Here is a 17,492-nt window from a genome sequence, read left to right as displayed (position 1 = left end):
AGGCCAGCATCTGTCCAGGGAGGTCAGGAATGTGTGGGTGTTGGGGGAGGGGGCTGTCATGAAAGAGGAATTACAGACAAGCTGGGCCCTCATTTGTCTGCCCTCCCCAAAGGCTCCAGGCTTCTTCTTCTTTTTTTTTTAAACGACTTTATTTTACAAAACAAAGATAAATGTACAGATTTTAAACATTTTTTCCTTAAAATTATACATTTTTGTCAGTACTGTTTTTTCAGATATTAAAATAATTTTTACATAAAACTATGTGAATATATTTTTTAGTCAGTACTTGATTTTTTCAAGGGCTTGACAGTATGCATTGAAAACCTAATAGTTACCATGAGCATAAAGTACATGCAAAACAAAATGCAACATGAAAATAGTCAAAGTCTTCTTGTTTTGTAAATATATATTATTTTGTTTTCTTTATTTCTTGGACTTCATACAGTCTGTGAGTTGTTTCTGGGGGAGTGCAAGCCTCTGGGGTTAGCATTCCAATATCAGTGACTGCATATTATGTCTGTTCTTTTATGACTGGGTTATCTCACTCAGGATGATATTCTCTAGATGCAGCCATTTTCTTAAGAATTTGGTCAAGTCATTGTTTCTGGTGGCTGAGTAGTATTCCATTGTGTATATGTACCACAATTTTTGGATCCATTCATCTTCTGAAGGACATCTGGGTTCTTTCCAGCTTCTGGCTATTATAAATAGAACCGCTATGAACATTGTGGTGCATATATCTTTGTAGTGTATTAAAGTGTCTCTGGGGTATATGCCCAGAAGTGGAATAGTTGGGTCTTTAGCTAGTACTATATCCAATTTTCTGAGGTATCGCCAGACAAATTTGCAGAGTGGTTGTACTAGTTTGCAACTCCACCAACAGTGGAGAAGTGTTTCTCTTTCTCCGCAGCCTCACCAGCATCTGCTGTCATCTGATTTTTGGATCTTGGCCAATCTGACAGGTGTGAGGTGGAATCTCAGGGTTGTTTTGATTTGCATTTCCCTGATGGCTAAGGATGTCGAGCACTTCCTCAGATGTTTCTCGGCCATTCGGTGTTCCTCAACTGAGAACGTTTTGTTTAGCTCTGTACCCCATTTTTTAATAGGGTTATTTGATTCTCTGGTGTCTAGCTTTTTGAGTTCCTTGTATACCTTGGATATTAGGCCTCTATCTGATGTGGTGTTGGTAAAGATCTTTTCCCATTCTGTTGGTTGCCGTTTTGTTTTCTTGACTATGTCCTTAGCCTTACAGAAACTTTGCAATCTCATTAAGTCCCATTTGTTAATCTTTGACCTTAGAGCTTGAGCCATTGGTGTTTTGTTCAGGAAATTTTCTCCTGTGCCTATATGTTCTAAGGTTTTCCCTACTTTCTCATCTAATAGTTTCAGTGTATCTGGTTTAATGTGGAGATCTTTGATCCACTTACACTTGAGCTTTGTACAAGGAGATAAGAAAGGGTCTATTTTCATTCTTTTGCATGCTGAGTGCCAGTAGGACCAGCACCATTTGTTGAATAGGCTGTCCTTTTTCCATTGAATGTTTACTGCTCCTTTGTCAAAAATTAGGTGACCATATACATAAGGGCTCATTTCTAGATCTTCTATTCTATTCCATTGATCCACATGCCTATTTCTGTACCAGTACCATACAGTTTTCAGCACAATTGCCTTGTAATATAGCTTGAGGTCAGGGATAGTGATTCTTGCAGATGTTTTTTTGTTGTTGAGGATGGATTTAGCTATTCTAGGTCTTTTGTTATTCCATATGAAATTGCACATTGATCTTTCCAGTTCCATGAAGAACTGGGTTGGAATTTTGATGGGGATTGCATTGAATCTGTAGATTGCTTTTGGTAGGATGGCCATTTTTAAGATGTTGATCTTTCCGATCCTTGAGCATGGAAGATCTTTCCATTTTCTGAGATCCTCCTCAATTTCTTTCTTTAGAGGTTTGAAGTTCTTTTCGTACAGGTCCTTCACTTGCTTAGTTAGAGTCACACCAAGGTATTTCATAGTTTTTGTGACTATTGTGAAGGGTATCTTTTTCCTAATTTCTTTCTCCACATGTTTGTCCTTTGAGTATAGAAAGGCTACTGATATGTTCGAGTTAATTTTGTATCCAGCCACTTTGCTGAACTTGTTCATCAGCTTTAGAAGTTCTCTGGTGGAATTTTTGGGGTCACTCAAGTACACTATCATGTCATTGACAAAGAGTGATGTTTTTATCTCTTCCTTTCCGATTTGTATCCCCTTGATCTCCTTTTGCCTTCTAATTTGTTCAGCCAGGACTTCCAGTACTATGTTGAATAGGTAGGGGGAGAGTGGGCAGCCTTGTCGAGTCCCTGATTTTAGTGGGATAGCTTCAAGTTTCTCGCCATTAAGTTTGATGTTGGCTGTTGTTTTGCTGTATATTGCTTTTATTATGTTTAGGTATGGACCTTGGATTCTTGTTTTTTCCAGGACTTTTAACATGAAGGAGTGTTGGATTTTGTCAAATGTTTTCTCAGAATCTAGTGAGATGACCATGTGATTTTAATCTTTGAATTTGTTTATATGGTGGATTACATTGATGGATTTCCTTATAGTAAACCATCCCTGCATCCCAGGGACGAAGCCTACCTGGTCATAATGAATGATCGTTTTAATGTGTTCTTGGATTCGGTTTGCAAGGATTTTGTTGAGTATTTTTGCATCAATGTTCATAAGTGAGATTAGTCTGAAGTTTTCTTTCCTTGTAGGGTCTTTGTGTGGTTTAGGTAGGAGGGTTATTGTAGCCTCAAAAAATGAGTTAGGTAGTATTCTATGTGCTTCTATGTTTTGGAATAGTTTGGAGAGTATTGGTGTTATATCCCCAATAAATATCTGATAAAATTCTGCACTTATCCTGTCTGGACCTGGGCTTTTTTTGGTTGGGAGACTTTTTATTACTTCTTCTACTTCTTTAGGTGTTATAGGGTTATTTAGATGGTTTACTTGGTCCTGGTTTAACTTTGGGATCTTGTATCTGTCCAGGAATTCATCCATTTCCTCCAGATATTCCAATTTTGTGGAGTATAAGTATTTGTAGTAGGATCTGATGATTTCTTGAATTTCCTCACTTTCAGTTGTTATGTCCCCACTTTCTTTTCTGATGTTGTTAATTTGTATACTTTCTCTTTGCCCTCTAGTTAGTCTTGCTAGGGGTTTATCAATCTTGTTGATTTTCTCAAAGAACCAACTCTTGGTTTTGTTGATTTTTTCAATGGTTCTTTTTGATTCTATTTGGTCTTTTTCTGCCCTCATTTTGATTATTTCTTGTCATTTACTCTTTTTGGGTATATCGGCTTCCTTCTGTTCTAGGGCTTTTAGCTGTGCTGTCAGGTTTCTGATGTAAGCTCTCTCCAGTTTCTTTTTGGAAGCACTTAGGACTATGAGTTTTCTTCTCAGTACTGCTTTCATTGCATCCCATAGGTTTGGGTATGTTGTGTTTTTGTTTTCATTGAATTCTAGAAAATTCTTAATTCCTTTTTTTATTTCTTCTTTGACCCTGCTATCGTTTAACAGAGCATTGTTTAGTTTCCATGTGTATGTGGGCTTTTTGTTGTCTTTGTTGTTGTTAAAGACCAGCCGTAGACCATGGTGATCTGAGAGGATGCATGGGAGTATTTCAATCTTCTTATATCGATTGAGGCTCGCTCTGTGTCCAATTATGTGGTCAATTTTTGAGAAGGTGCCATGGGGTGCTGAGAAGAAGGTGTATTCTTTTACTTTAGGATAATATGTTTTGAATATATCTATTAATTCTAGTTTGTTCAAAGTCTCTCCTAGTTTTGCAGTGTCCTTGTTCAGTTTCTCTTTCCATGATCTGTCCATTGGTGAGAGTGGGGTATTAAAGTCTCCCACTATTATTGTGTAAGGTGAAATATATTTTTTGAGCTCTAGTAATATTTCTTTTATGAATGTGGGTGCTTTTTTATTTGGAGCATATATGTAAGGATTGAGAATTTCTCCTGACCGGTTTCCCTGGTAATGAGTTAAAAGTGTCCTTCCTTATCTTTTTTGGTAACTTTTGGTTGGAAATTTACTTTAATCGATATTAGAATAGCCACTCCAGCTTGCTTCTTGGAGTTGTTTGCTTGGAAGTTTTTTTCCCACCCTTTAACTCTGAGAGAGTGTCTGTCTTTGTCTCTGAGATGAGTTTCCTGTATGCAGCAAAATGCTGGATTTTATTTATGTATCCAGTCTGATAGCCTATGTCTCTTTATTGGGGAGTTGAGTCCATTTATGTTAATAGATATCAAGGAATAGTTGTTTCTGTTTCCTGCCATTTTTGCTTTTTTGGGTTGAGTTGTGTCTGTGTTCTTTTCTTCTTTTAGTTTTCTTGTTTAGGAGTTTTCTTGTTTTTACTAGGCTGTATTTTCCCTCCTTGTATTGGGTTTTCCACCTATAATTCGTTGTAGTGCTGAGTTTGTGGTCAGATATTGTGTGAATTTTGATTTGTCTTGAAATATCTTTGTCTCTCCATCTATGGTGATGGATAGTTTTGCTGGGTATAGCAGCATGGGCTGGCACTTGTGTTCTCTTAGGGTGTGCATGATGTCTGTCCAGGCTCTTCTAGCTTTCATAGTCTCTGTTGAGAAATCGGGTGTGAGTCTGATTGGCCTGCCTTTATATGTTACCTGACCTTTTCCCCTTACTGCTTTTAGTATTCTTTCTTTGCTTTGGGCACTTGATGTTTTTACTATTATGTGTTGGGAGGTATTTCTTTTCTGGTCCTACCTATTTGGAGTTCTGAAGACTTCTTATATGCTCGTGGTCATCTCATTCTTGAAGGTAGGGAAGTTTTCTTTTACGATTTTGTTGAAGATAATTACTGTGCCTCTTAGTTGATACTCTTCTCCCTCTTTTATTCCTATTATCCTTAGGTTCTTCTCATTGTGTCCTGGATTTCCTGGACATTTTGGGATAGGAGTTTTTTGTTTTTTCATCTTCTCTGGCTGTTTTGTCTATGTTTACAATGTTGTCTTCTTCCCCTGAGATTTTCTCTTCCATCTCTTGTAATCTATTTGAAATGCTTGCTTCTGTTATTCCTGATTTCTTTTTTAGGTGTTCTACCTCTAGAGTTATCTCTTTTTGTGTTTTCTTTATTGTGTCAATTTCCGTTTTAAATTCCCTCTTCCATTCCTTCATCTCTTTGATTCTGTTTTCCTCTAGTTCTTTGAGTTCTTTGAGTGTTTTTCTTGTTTCCTCTTTAAAAGCTTCTGAATCTTTTTGCTTTTCCTCCCGTTCTTGTTTAAGTATCTCTATCAGCATCTTGAGGTATGATTTCAGGTCTGTGTCTTCCTTTTCTGGAGTGTTTGGAATTCCGATGTTTTCTGTTATGGGAGAGCTGTGTTCTGGTGTTTCCAGGTTGTCTCGGTTTCCTTGGGATATATTCTTTTGCTTTCCTCTTGCCATTTTGTTGTCAGTGTTATGTTCTTACCTTTCCCTTGTATCTGGTCTCTGTCCCTGGATCTCTACTGGTCCAGGTGGCAGATGGGTCGAGCCCTTTTCTATGCCTCAGAGTCGCCGGGTGGGAACAGAAGTTCCAAAGTTCTATTCTTGGGCGCTGGATCAGACAGTGCGGGGCAGGGCAAGGCAGGGGGTGCACTTTCCGTGTGCACTCTGCAGAGATCTCTTTGCTCCCTGGCAGCCCAGGTCTCCCACCTTCCAGTTGCTTAGCCTCTATGAGCCGCTGTTCTGGGTGGCAGATGGGCCAGGCTTCGCTCTGTGTCCTGAAGTCGCCTCCGGATGGAAACAGAAATTCCTAAGTTCTGTTCCAGGTCACTGAATCGGGCAGGACAGGGCAGGTCAAGGCAGGGGTGCACTTTCCGTGTGCACTCCGCAGAGATCCCTCTGCTCCCCAGCAGCCAAGGTCTCCCACTCACCAGTTGTTCATCCTTTACTGCTCCAGGCTTCTAAGCTGGGAAAATCCTGGGAAGAGAAGGCTAACTGCCCTGGCTCCCTGCAGAGACAAGAGCATGCAGGATTTGAGACAGAGAAGGTGCAGGTTTCTAATGTCTGTTCAGACACACCTTATGTTAGACTTTAACTTGAGATAAAATTTCACTTCTAAATATAAACTACTAGGGCTGTACTCTAAAGCTGCAGAGTGTCTGTGCGGTCTACAGAGCACTGAGAGGTCTCCTAGCTCCTGCATTAGCCCCAAGTAAACCTTGGCACCTAGATGCGGCACCCCAGTTCAAAGCTGGGACATAACACAGTTTGGATTCACTGTTCCTAGAAACAGAATAGATGCCCTGGGGGCATGGCTGCCTGAGACACAGCCTTCACAGCTGAGAATCAACATGGAAAACCAGTAGCTAGCCTTCCAACACCTTCTCCCGGGCACAGCAAGCTGGTGGGGCCATTTTTGCTACAGTCAGCCTTCTCAGGATAGCTTTCCCACATCCCTACATTTAAACAAGGAATAGGGCAGTCAGAGCCTACTGTGTGTCTGCACACTGCCTCGGGTCAGTATACATACTGCTGGCTGGAGCCCAGTTCCACCATGGAGCATAGCTGACAAAAGAGGACCAGGGCCACAGAATTTTTGTTTTTTGTTTGTTTTGTTTTGCTTTGTTTGTTTTTCGAGAGTCAATCCCTCCCTAGAAATAAAATAATCCGAAAAGATCGCACTGTCCAGAATCTAACACCAGAGGGAGACAATGATACAGGAATCTCCAGATCATGTGCTAAGAGTTACAAACTGATAATTTTAGAAAGAAATAGACACATAAAGATCTCCTAACCTCAGAATGGAAAATGGAAAATTTGTTACACTGGGGGCAAAGTTATGGCTATATTTTCACAGAAAAGAAGCTGTGGGTCTTTCCAAGTTGATAAAAATCAGAGGGAGACTCCTTGAAAATCCAGTTTTGTCTATAACCCAGTATCTCTAGACTGCTGTTGTTTCTTTCTTATTAACATTCAGAAATTTTAAAGTTAGTCGATCACTAGTTAGCGTATCCCTGTGGGTCTTTGTTTTTTTTTAGTTTTATGAGCAGGTCCTTTAATGTATTGTTATATCTTTTTTACAACAGTTGGTCTTTAGGATTCTGTGGTGTACATGTAACGTGCTTTATACTGTAGTATTCGAGAATCTATTCATGTTACTTCAGACATCTGTGGCAGCATTTGCATCTTAATTTGTACCATCCCCCCATAATAGCCATTGCTTCCAATAAATGTGTATTTACAGAATTTACAGAATTAGTCTTCTCAGAACTTAAAGCAACTGCTTTTCGAAATTCTAAATGTGTATCAGTGGTATGGTATACAAACTTTAGTTTTTCAAAATCTGCAAAATGAATCACACCCATGTAGCCAATTTTATTTTATTTTATTTCTTTTCTTTTTTTTTAATCTCTATGGTTACTTCCAGTAAGCAATAGAGTTTAGTTATACAAAGAACAAGTAAAACATTTTCTCATAAATCCTTTGGCTTGTTGTGAGAAGATGGAATTTTTAAAAATCTTTCCTGTCGAAGTGGAGTTTTTTTCTAAATGAAATACTGAGGTTTCTAACACATTTCCTTTTAGTAATTCACTAATATCTTCTTTCTCTGTACCACTCATTCAGACAACCCTGTATGAGACTGAAAATAGGTGGTGTATAATAGAGAGCTTCTATTTCTGATTACTTATTGCATCTGTATAAAGAAAAAAGTAATTCCAAAGTATCTGGAATAAATTCAATAGTTTCTATATGCAGCACAATTCTTTCTACATATTAAGAGGCAATAATTATATCAAGAATTCAGAAAAAGCTATTAATACTGTAAGAATTGCACATAGCTCTAATTTTTGAACTGGACTTTTATGGGCTTTGAATTACTTTGTGAATTACTTTGCTCATTTTGTGTGACATATCCCTGACATTTAAAATTACTTATATCATTAAAGGCTACAGGTGCTTCAGGAATTGGTGTGTCTTTTATAATACATAGGAGAATAAAATTAATGCATCTTATAAATGGAATATAGTTCCTTTTAGAACATTTGCTGTTAATTTCTCCATAATTGTTGCTACAGTGTCTTTGCCAGTCTTTACTAATTACCCATAATGGCATAATCTCATCAGTAGTATAAGGTACTATCATTTCTGCTGGGTCTGTTTCTGGCAATTGATGTAGTTTTAGTCTACATTTTATAATTAAAATAAAAAACCTTTAAATGTAAGTCTTTAATTATTTATTTTGTTTACGTGCTAACAAAATCCATTCCATAACACTATCTTTCCTTTGCATGATGATCCCAGGCTCATTTTGCCCAGGCGATATTCCATATGAAGAGCACAGATCTCATAGTACAAGCCATTGGATATTCCAAGGCAGCTAAAGCACAAAAAAGACCTTAAATCCAATCATATGAAGATGAAAGAGGACTTTAAGGAACATCTTTTCACTCTCTATGGGGTTATATTTATATTCTTTCTAAACATTATGGGCCCTCTCAAGTGTCCATGTCAGAAAACCAGCAGGTGTCCTCTCATGTGTGTGCTTTAGCAAAACATCCTCTTACAAGACAGCTTCCAGAAAAGTACCATATGACACAACTGAGTTTCCAAAAAAAAAAAAAAAACCCTCAGAGATTTCCATTTCATAAGACCTGAATACCTGAAAATGAAAATAGAACCAGTAAAGAAAACATTAACTGAGAGAATGCTGGACATGGAAAATTTAGGTAAACCAATAGGAATTACATATACAAGTCACAGCAACAAAATACAAAAGATGGAAAACTCTCAGGCAAAGAAGAAATAGAGCCATGTGTAGAAGAAAATGTTAAGTTAAAAAATTTACTGATACAAAACATCCAAGAAATCTCTAAGAAACCACACCTAAGAATGAAAGAAATTGAAGGGGGAAATTCCCAGCTCAGAAGACCAGAAAATATTTTCAACAAAATTGTAGAAGAAACTTTCCTGAGACAAAGAAAGAGAGGCCTAAAAATATATAAGAAGCTTATGAACACCAAATAGACCGGACAGAAAGGAAAGATATCCTGCCATGTAACAAAACACTAAGTGCACAGAACAAAGAAATAATATTAAAAACTGCAACAGAAAAGAAACACATAAAAAAGCAGACTTAGGATTATATTTCAGTAAATATTTAAAAATAACAATCACTTATCTCTTTATCATCCCTGAGGTCATACTCCTCAGGCCCAATTTTGGTATGGAGCCACAAGCACCTCTGACGTTTGGTCTGAGCCACCACCCAGGTTTCACTTTGTGAAATTCCCTTCCCTGCCAGTTTTCTAATGCCTGTTTTCCACCTCTGTCCTGTGTAGGAAGCCATTAGTGCCAATAGATGGTGCCAGCTTTCCGCCTATTATTCAGCCAACAAAAACCTTTCCCCTCATGTTGCTTATAAACCACATACGTCATAGCCCACTCTCGGGGTACACTAATGAGGTACTGGAGGATGCACCAATCAGGTAGAAACACAAGTCTCTCTCTCTCTCTCTCTCTCTCTCTCTCTCTCTCTCTCTCTCTCTCTTTTTTAACAACTTTATTTTACAAAACAAAGATAAATGTACAGATTTTAAGCATTTTTTTGCATAAAATTATAAAATACATTTTTGTCAGTACTTTTTTTTTTTTTTTAAAGGTTTGATAGTGTGATAAAGATCCCACCAGTATGAGCATAAACTACATGTAGAACAAGATGCAACCTGGAAATAGTCAAAGTTTTCTCGGTGGAAACACAAGTCTCTTGGGCATATATAAGCAGTGCATTTTTCTCCCACGTGGGAGTCCCCTGCTTAGAGTGCTGTACAATAAAGGTTGTTCGCAGAAGAATCCTGTTGTTTCACACCTTTTCCTGCCGGCGGGAAGTGGGGTGCGCGACAGACCTGGGGTGTTTCTCTACCCCAAAATCCCACATAAACACAACTCTACAGCCAGATAAGTTTTTATACAGACTTATGTATTCTATTCTCAATCCACAAATCCTCTACACAACAAGATTACATCAAATAGACAAAGATAAAAACTGTCCTTCTATATGAGATATTAGATCTATGCAATTCTTAAATGTTCATAGCTATTTAATGCCAATTAATCCCACCTGGCTTTTTCTGGTCCTTGGGGACCTCCATGTTGCAACCTTCACCCCAGTCCTCTGATCTCTCTTGGATCTCTCTCCCCACCTTCCTTCCCCACCCAGTTACTGGCTTTCCTTTATTTCACTAATTAAAATCGGAAGGTTCAGATGAAGTCACCTCAAAAGGGACTAGGCAGCCCTTCTTGGGAAGCAGAATTAACATTAAAATACAAACAGCTTCAGGACAATCTACAGAATTACACCCAGTATCTCAACAGAGACTCTAAAAGACAGTAAAAGACCTGGGGAGATATTTTTCAGAATCTGAGAGACTACAGATGTCAGTCCAAACTACTATACTCAGCAACACTTTCAATTACCATACACATAGTAAACAAGATATTCTATTACAAAATCAAATTGAAATCATACTTTCCACAAATCCAGCCTTACAGAAGTTATTAGAAGATATTAGAAGGAAAACTCCCACCAAAGGAAGTTAACAACACTGTCAAAATTACAGGAAAAATTTCACATGGGTAAAAGCAAAAGAAGGGAAATACACACACACACACACACACACACACACACACACACACACACACAGACACACAGAGACACACACAGAGATACCAATCAAATCAAAATAACATAAACTAACAGCCATTAGTTATTCATATCTTTCAATATCAATGGCTTCAATTCCCCAATAAAAAGACACAAGCCAACATAGTGGACTTGTTAATAGGATTTAACAGTCTGCTGCATATGAGAAACATACCTTAACATCAAAAATAGACATTACCTCAGAATAAAGGGTTGAAAAATGTTTTTTTCAAGCAAATGGGATTAAGCAGTGAGCTGGTATAGTCATTCATATATCTAACAAAGCAAACTTTAAACCAAAATTAATTTAAAAAGTGAGGAAGAATACTTCACACTCATGAAAGGAAAGACCCACCAATATGACTTCTCATTTTTTAATACATATGCCCAAATTCATATCCGTAAAATAAACATTACTAAAGCTTAAATCACACACCCAAAACTACTCATTACTAGTGGGATATTCCAACACCCCATTCTGCACATATCTTACTGTTGCATATGTAGCCTGATCTTCAAATAGTAATTGCACAGAAACTATGTAAATTTCCTAGCTGCTGGGTGGAGGTTTCACCCTGTGGGGTGAAGTCTATATCCTGAGGTAGCCAAATGCAGGAACAGGAACAGGTGTTGAGTAGACTTGACTGGGCCAATTAGTATTAAAAAGGAAGGTAAGCTGTTTTCCCAACATTAAGGCATGCAAGCAGACAGTTCAGCTAATCCTTAGCTGATGGGGTTGGCATAACTCCCAATGTCTCCCACAAAATTATTTTTTAAAATTAGATGTATGTCTTAGGCACCCATCGCCATAAGCACTTACTTTACCCATCTTTGAAAAGCTCACAAAGCCTCCCCATTCTATGTCTTAGTCAATAAGCACCCCAGTGGGTTTTCCTGTCTCTGCTCACCTAATTTATTCACGCTTCATTGAGCTTGAGCTGTAGGGTTGCTTACTGCTAGTTTGTCAGCTGCCAGCTTGGTTCCAGGCTTATCTTTGGCCTGAGCGACATAAGGGAGGGTACGCACCAAAGCTGCTTTAAGGGCTAATGAACTGATACTAGCCCAGTCTTAAGAGCCTCTTGAACCACAACAAGTTGTTTCTGTAACAGTACTGAGTAAATGCAAATTTAACATTCCCAATTGGATGCATATCCAATTAAATGAACGGTTTCAAATTAACTTAAGTGGGGAGGACCTCAGCCACTTCTCCTGAAAATTCCACCAAGCAACTATAGTAATGAGGTGGGGAGGGGCAATCTCAAAAAAATCGCAGCTACAAAAGCAGCTGCTGAAACAGCATTAACAATGGCTGCAGTCAAAATTCTCCTGGTGCAGGCAAGAATCAGTTGATTCCCTCCAGTATGTTCCACAGACACTGGTGCAGGTGCAGATCTTGGGATCCTCATCATCGCTGCAAGTTCTCTACTCTCCCAGCGGCTTCTCGGATAACATTCTTGTTGAGAACAATTGAAACACTCCCCCTTGTTAATATCAATAGTACTCAGGAACCCAGACAGGTGATTCAGAATCCTGAGGGAAAACACAAACAGAGCCTCAGACCCTAGTCAAAATAGGGTCTGGTCCCTACCACAAGCCAGAGGCAAGGTCTTTCCATTGCACCATTCCCTGCTGAGGTGGGCACACACTCCAATGTTGATCAGCTACAGAGTGGTCTTTGGAATTTACAGTTAAAGCATTTAAAATATATAAAATTAAGGATAAATGCACATGAGGGAATATATGCTCCCCCATTTTTGTTTTAGACCATACATCTTTATGGTGCAATAAGTACATTCAATGATTGCTTGTCCCTAAGGATTATAAGGGATTCGCTTATGAATTAGAGTATAATCTGAACAGAACTGTTCAAACACTTTACTGGAATTGCCAGGACCATTATCTATTTTAATTTTCTTGGGAACATTCATATATGCAAAGGCTTGCAAAGCAGTGATTTTTGACATCTTTTAATTTTTCACCACTATGTGAAGATGCATATATCATTCCTGAATAAGTATCAATTGAAAGATGTACAAATTGTAATTTTCCAAAAGAATGAGAATGCATGACATCCATTTTCCAAATATTATTGGGAGTCAGTCCCCTAGGATTGACTCCCAAATTAGGAGCAGAAATGAATTCTGCACACATGGGACCTTGAGTGAGTATCTGTAGAGCTCAATCCTTCATAATTTTAGAATGAAATCTTAAGGATCCTGCATTCAAATGAAATTTAGTATGCATTCTAATAGCTTTATCCATGTTAGATTATTTTATAACCAATGCAAGAGGATGAGTGTATGCATCTGCAAGCCGATTTCCCCTTGATAGAGATCCTAGAAGGGTGGTATGGGCTCTAATGTGCCCTACAAATACAAGAAATTTTTTAGGTCAAATCAAAGTCTATAATTTCAATAACCAATCAAGAACTGCTGACAAAGTAGCAATATAAGCAGCAGTTTCTAAAGGTAACAAAATTTGAGCAACATAGATACTATGAGTATTAATATTTAGGGCTTCTTCAGGAAACCTCTGCAAAGCAAATTGCATACCCATAATTTCAGCTATTTGAGCAGATTTAACTGCTACCTTATAAGTTTCATGAATCTCTTCAGATACTACAGAAGCAAAGCCATTAGGAGATTCATCTGTAAAAACTATCCAACTGTGGGGAAGAGGGACAGAAGAAACCACCTTGGGAAACACGTGGATGCTATCTAAAAACTGAGCCAATTTATTAGCAGGATAGTGGTTATCAAGTTCACTTATAGTACTGCATAAAATATAGCCCAATCTTTATGGTTTTGTGTTAAGAAGCACACTTGCTCTTTAGTATAAGGTGTAATGATAACCTCTGGCTCTTTCCCAAAGGTCTGCACTGCTATTTTTTGTGCTTTAAGAATTAAACTAATAACAGCTTTGTGGTAAGAAACACCAATTTTTAAAGATAAGGCTTGTAAAGGTACCCATAAAATAGGTCCCTGCTACGAGAATACTCACATTGGAATATGGAATACTAATGGAAATACTAATAACTGTAAAGGTATTGAATAATCTATATAACTTAAATGGGCACTTTCCAATGCTTCTTGGACCTTTCATAAATAATCTCTGGCTTCAGCAGTAAGTTGTCTATGAGAGGTGGGATCAGTGTCACCCTTGAGAATATCAAAGAGGGGAAGCAATTGCCCAAAGTATATACACAAACTAGGTCTCAACCAGTTAATATTGCCTAACAGTTTTTAAACATCATTCAAGGTTTTTAACTGGTCCAATCATAGCTTAATTTTTTGGAATTTCACTCCATTTCTCAACATTTGATGGCTTACATAAAAATAAGGAAATAAGGCCACAGGTGGAAGTTACCTAACAGAAACATTTCTAGATACAGTAAATGGAAACTTATACAAGAAGAGAAACTAAAGTGAGAATTTATGCAAGTGAGAATGTGCTTAAGTGATAACTTGCATAAGTGATAGCTTGTAAAAGTGAGAACTTGCATTAAGTGAGAACTTGCATAAGTGAGAACTTGCATAAGTGAGAACTTGGATTAAGTGAGAACTTACATAAATGAGAACTTGGATTAACTGAGAACCTGCATAAGTGAGAACTTGCAGAAGTGAGAAATTGCATAAGTAAGAACTTATGCAAGAAAAACTAAAGCAGGGTTTGTTAATAGCTTCAGAAATGGCAAATGGAGTTAAAATGGCAACAGTGATGTCAAAGCAATAGTCCAGTGGTGAGGGCTCCACACAGGTCCCCCTTCTTTAATTTTTCAAATGGTGCATCTAGAAACTCTGTGTAGATTATGTCTGTCTCAGATTAAAGAACAGCCATCCTTTTTTCTTGTCATTGGATTGTCTGGAACTCTTTCTCCAGGTATCCTGTCTTAGGTTGATAGGGTAGTAACTGTCCAATCTCTTATACCCATATCTGGCTAACCATCCCTGACACAGAAAAAGTCCAAGCATTAATCATGCATTTCTAGGGTGCTCATAAGTCTCTATTTCCTCCAAGGCAAGGCAGTGATAATACATCTGAAGAGGTTACAACATAATGCTATCTTTTTTTTAAAAACAAAAGCCATCAGTTTATCAAAGATAAAAGGTGCTAGAGATAGTAAGATTAGTAGTATCAATAAGGGTCCAAGCAAGGGGAAGACATAGGGGAGGATCCCATCCCATCTCATCCAAAAAGTATTTCCCCATAACTCTTGTCTTCTTCTTTCTAGGTTCTCTTGGAGTTCTCTGATTCTCCCATGCATAATGCCAGAGTTGTTGGTGTAGAAACAACACACTTTTTGTAGAGCTAGGCATATCACAAAAGCCTTTCTTTTCTGCAGTCAACAAATCAAGTCCCTTTCTGTTTTGTAGGACAAAAGCTGACAGGGAATCTACTTCCTCCTGGAAATCTTTATAGAAAGTGAGAGAGAATGCACATCCTCCTCCATTTGTTGTGACAACTGGGTATATTTAAGCAGGGCAACACTTAAGTCTGGTGGTTCTAGTAGCAACCCTGGTAGTTACTCCCAGTCCTACCAGGAGTGGAATGAATTGCAAAATCCTATTTGGGTGTCCTGCAATATAATCATAAGTAGATATAGGTACAGGATCATCACCTTTGATTATGTCCAAATTTGAAAGAAGATTAGTCAAGACACAACTACCTGTCCAATTCTTTGGTAAAACGGTAAGCCATATTGTCTCTGCAAACAAAAATGGTGGAGTTAATTAAACAAAGCTGAGAGGAGAGATTAACTAAATTATTGCATCTAGCAAAGGATGCATATCCTACTCCTAAATCATAACTATCATTATTTGGGTGTTTGTAAAATTATGTGTTATTAAATTCTACATCAGGTTGCACAATGGAGAGTTTAAGATACTGACAAGTGAATTCTACCACTAAGCTTTCGTTGTTAGTAGGGATTGCTAAAGTCACAGAAGTGCCTGCCTTCAAACAAAGCAAACAATCCTTTGCCAGGGTAGGATTGGTGATGTTAAGAAGCCTGTGAGCATCATTTAAAATCACAAATGTAGAATCATCTATAACCTGTGTCACTATATTAAATTTGACTATAAGATGGTAGTGTAAAGAGGGGAATTTCTCATCAATGATTTGATCAATCATTTGCTTTATCAGTTCTTTTCTGACCTCATCCTGTGTACCTCCTCCATCAGATATGTGTGGAGGAGGTGTTCTGTTCCAGAAAACTGGTTTTCCTACAGTGCAAGCATCCTGACTACTGGAATTTGGATGTGTAATTGAGGTATCTTACAACAGCAGTATTCAAGGTCTAGTCACCCTGAAAGTAAGCGTTTTGTAACTTAACAACATGGCAGTGAAGTAGGCCTTATTATCTTTTCTGAGGCATTCTTGTAGCTGCATATAGCAGAAAGAGTGCACTGAATTTTAAAAGGTGTCACAGTTACAGGGCCCTGGTCTTCTGTTAACATTGGGTATAACTTTGGGATAATTTATACACTGCCAGCAATGAGGTTTACCAAAGGTGTTGGTGGCTGCAAGTAGATAAGTTCAGTAGTGTCATAATCTTTAGTTTGAATGGGTCCCATAAAGGGGGATTTAATAGCAACAAATCCACCCTTGCATTTACAAGGTTTGCCCTTGAAGCCCATTAACACTTGCTTAGCCTCTCTGGGGTCACCAAATCCAGATTTTCCACATTTCTATCTGAGGTTCCATATCAATGCAAGAAGGACCCATGTCCCCCTATCCACTTCATTTCTGGAAGACAGAAAAGGTAAAACCACACCTCAGGGATCCTCATGTTCCCTGGATTCAGATAAATGCTTATCTATCTGTTTAACCAATCTTTCAGGCAACCAGCAGGCCACGTTCATTTTTTTAGACAATATACACACTGTACCTCTTCCCCAGATTAACAATAGATCTGGTCCATGCCAACTGCTATCCAATGGATCTTTCTATAAAACAGTTGCAATCTTTCTGTGTTTGAGAATACCAAAATCTATCTGCTGCTGATCATCAATCATTATCCAAATTTTAAGAATTTTATATAAAAGAATATATAAAATAGTTTTTAGGTGTGTTTATTGGCACTGAATACAAGTTAAAAGTAAGAAAAATGTTCAAATCAAAACCACAGAATGAGATAAAATTTATTTCCAGTAAATCTTCTCATTGGAAATTTTGACTACATATATTTATCTGGTATTTATCTATACTCCCACAAAATCTTGCTGTCTATAATTTGCTCATTTTATTTTGCTTACTGAAAAAAATGTCATTTTAATTCATTATATTGTAATTTTCCTAAAAAAATAACTATGCAATAGACCTTTCTTTTGTTCTTATTTGGATGATGGCTGTTTATTCTATTACCTAAAATCTATGCTATAATTGATCTCCCCGCTTTAAATGCAATGTCTGTGACGTGCCTGGCATGATAGAGCATGTGTGCTGCATCAGGGGTGGTATCTGCTTCCCTGCCTTCACCATTCTTGATTGTCTATAGATTTGAAATTATTATCAATCTTCATTTGGCTCATTGAGACTGAAGCATCAAGCAAGAAGCCTGAAAAGGTCTGCACCATATCTTCTGCACATCTGCTACAGTTGCTATGTAGATGTCTTCCTGAGATTTCCAACAGGGGGAGCAGGAGTTTCTCTGACTCATTTCCCTGCTCTTTGAACTTTCTTCCTCCTATTGAATTGACTTGTCCAACCTCCAAATGAGGGCTTGTTGTCTGGTAGTATGGTTTATCCAGATTTGTTATTGTTTCTTGAAAAAGGCCTATTCTTTTCTGAAAGAAAATTGGGAAGGTGTAAATCTAGT

The sequence above is a fragment of the Micromys minutus genome, assembly GCF_963924665.1.
Source record: "Micromys minutus genome assembly, chromosome: 5".
Classification (NCBI taxonomy): Eukaryota; Metazoa; Chordata; class Mammalia; order Rodentia; family Muridae; genus Micromys; species Micromys minutus.
The sequence above is the reverse complement of the archived record's forward strand: the minus strand, read 5'-3'. Positions refer to the sequence as shown.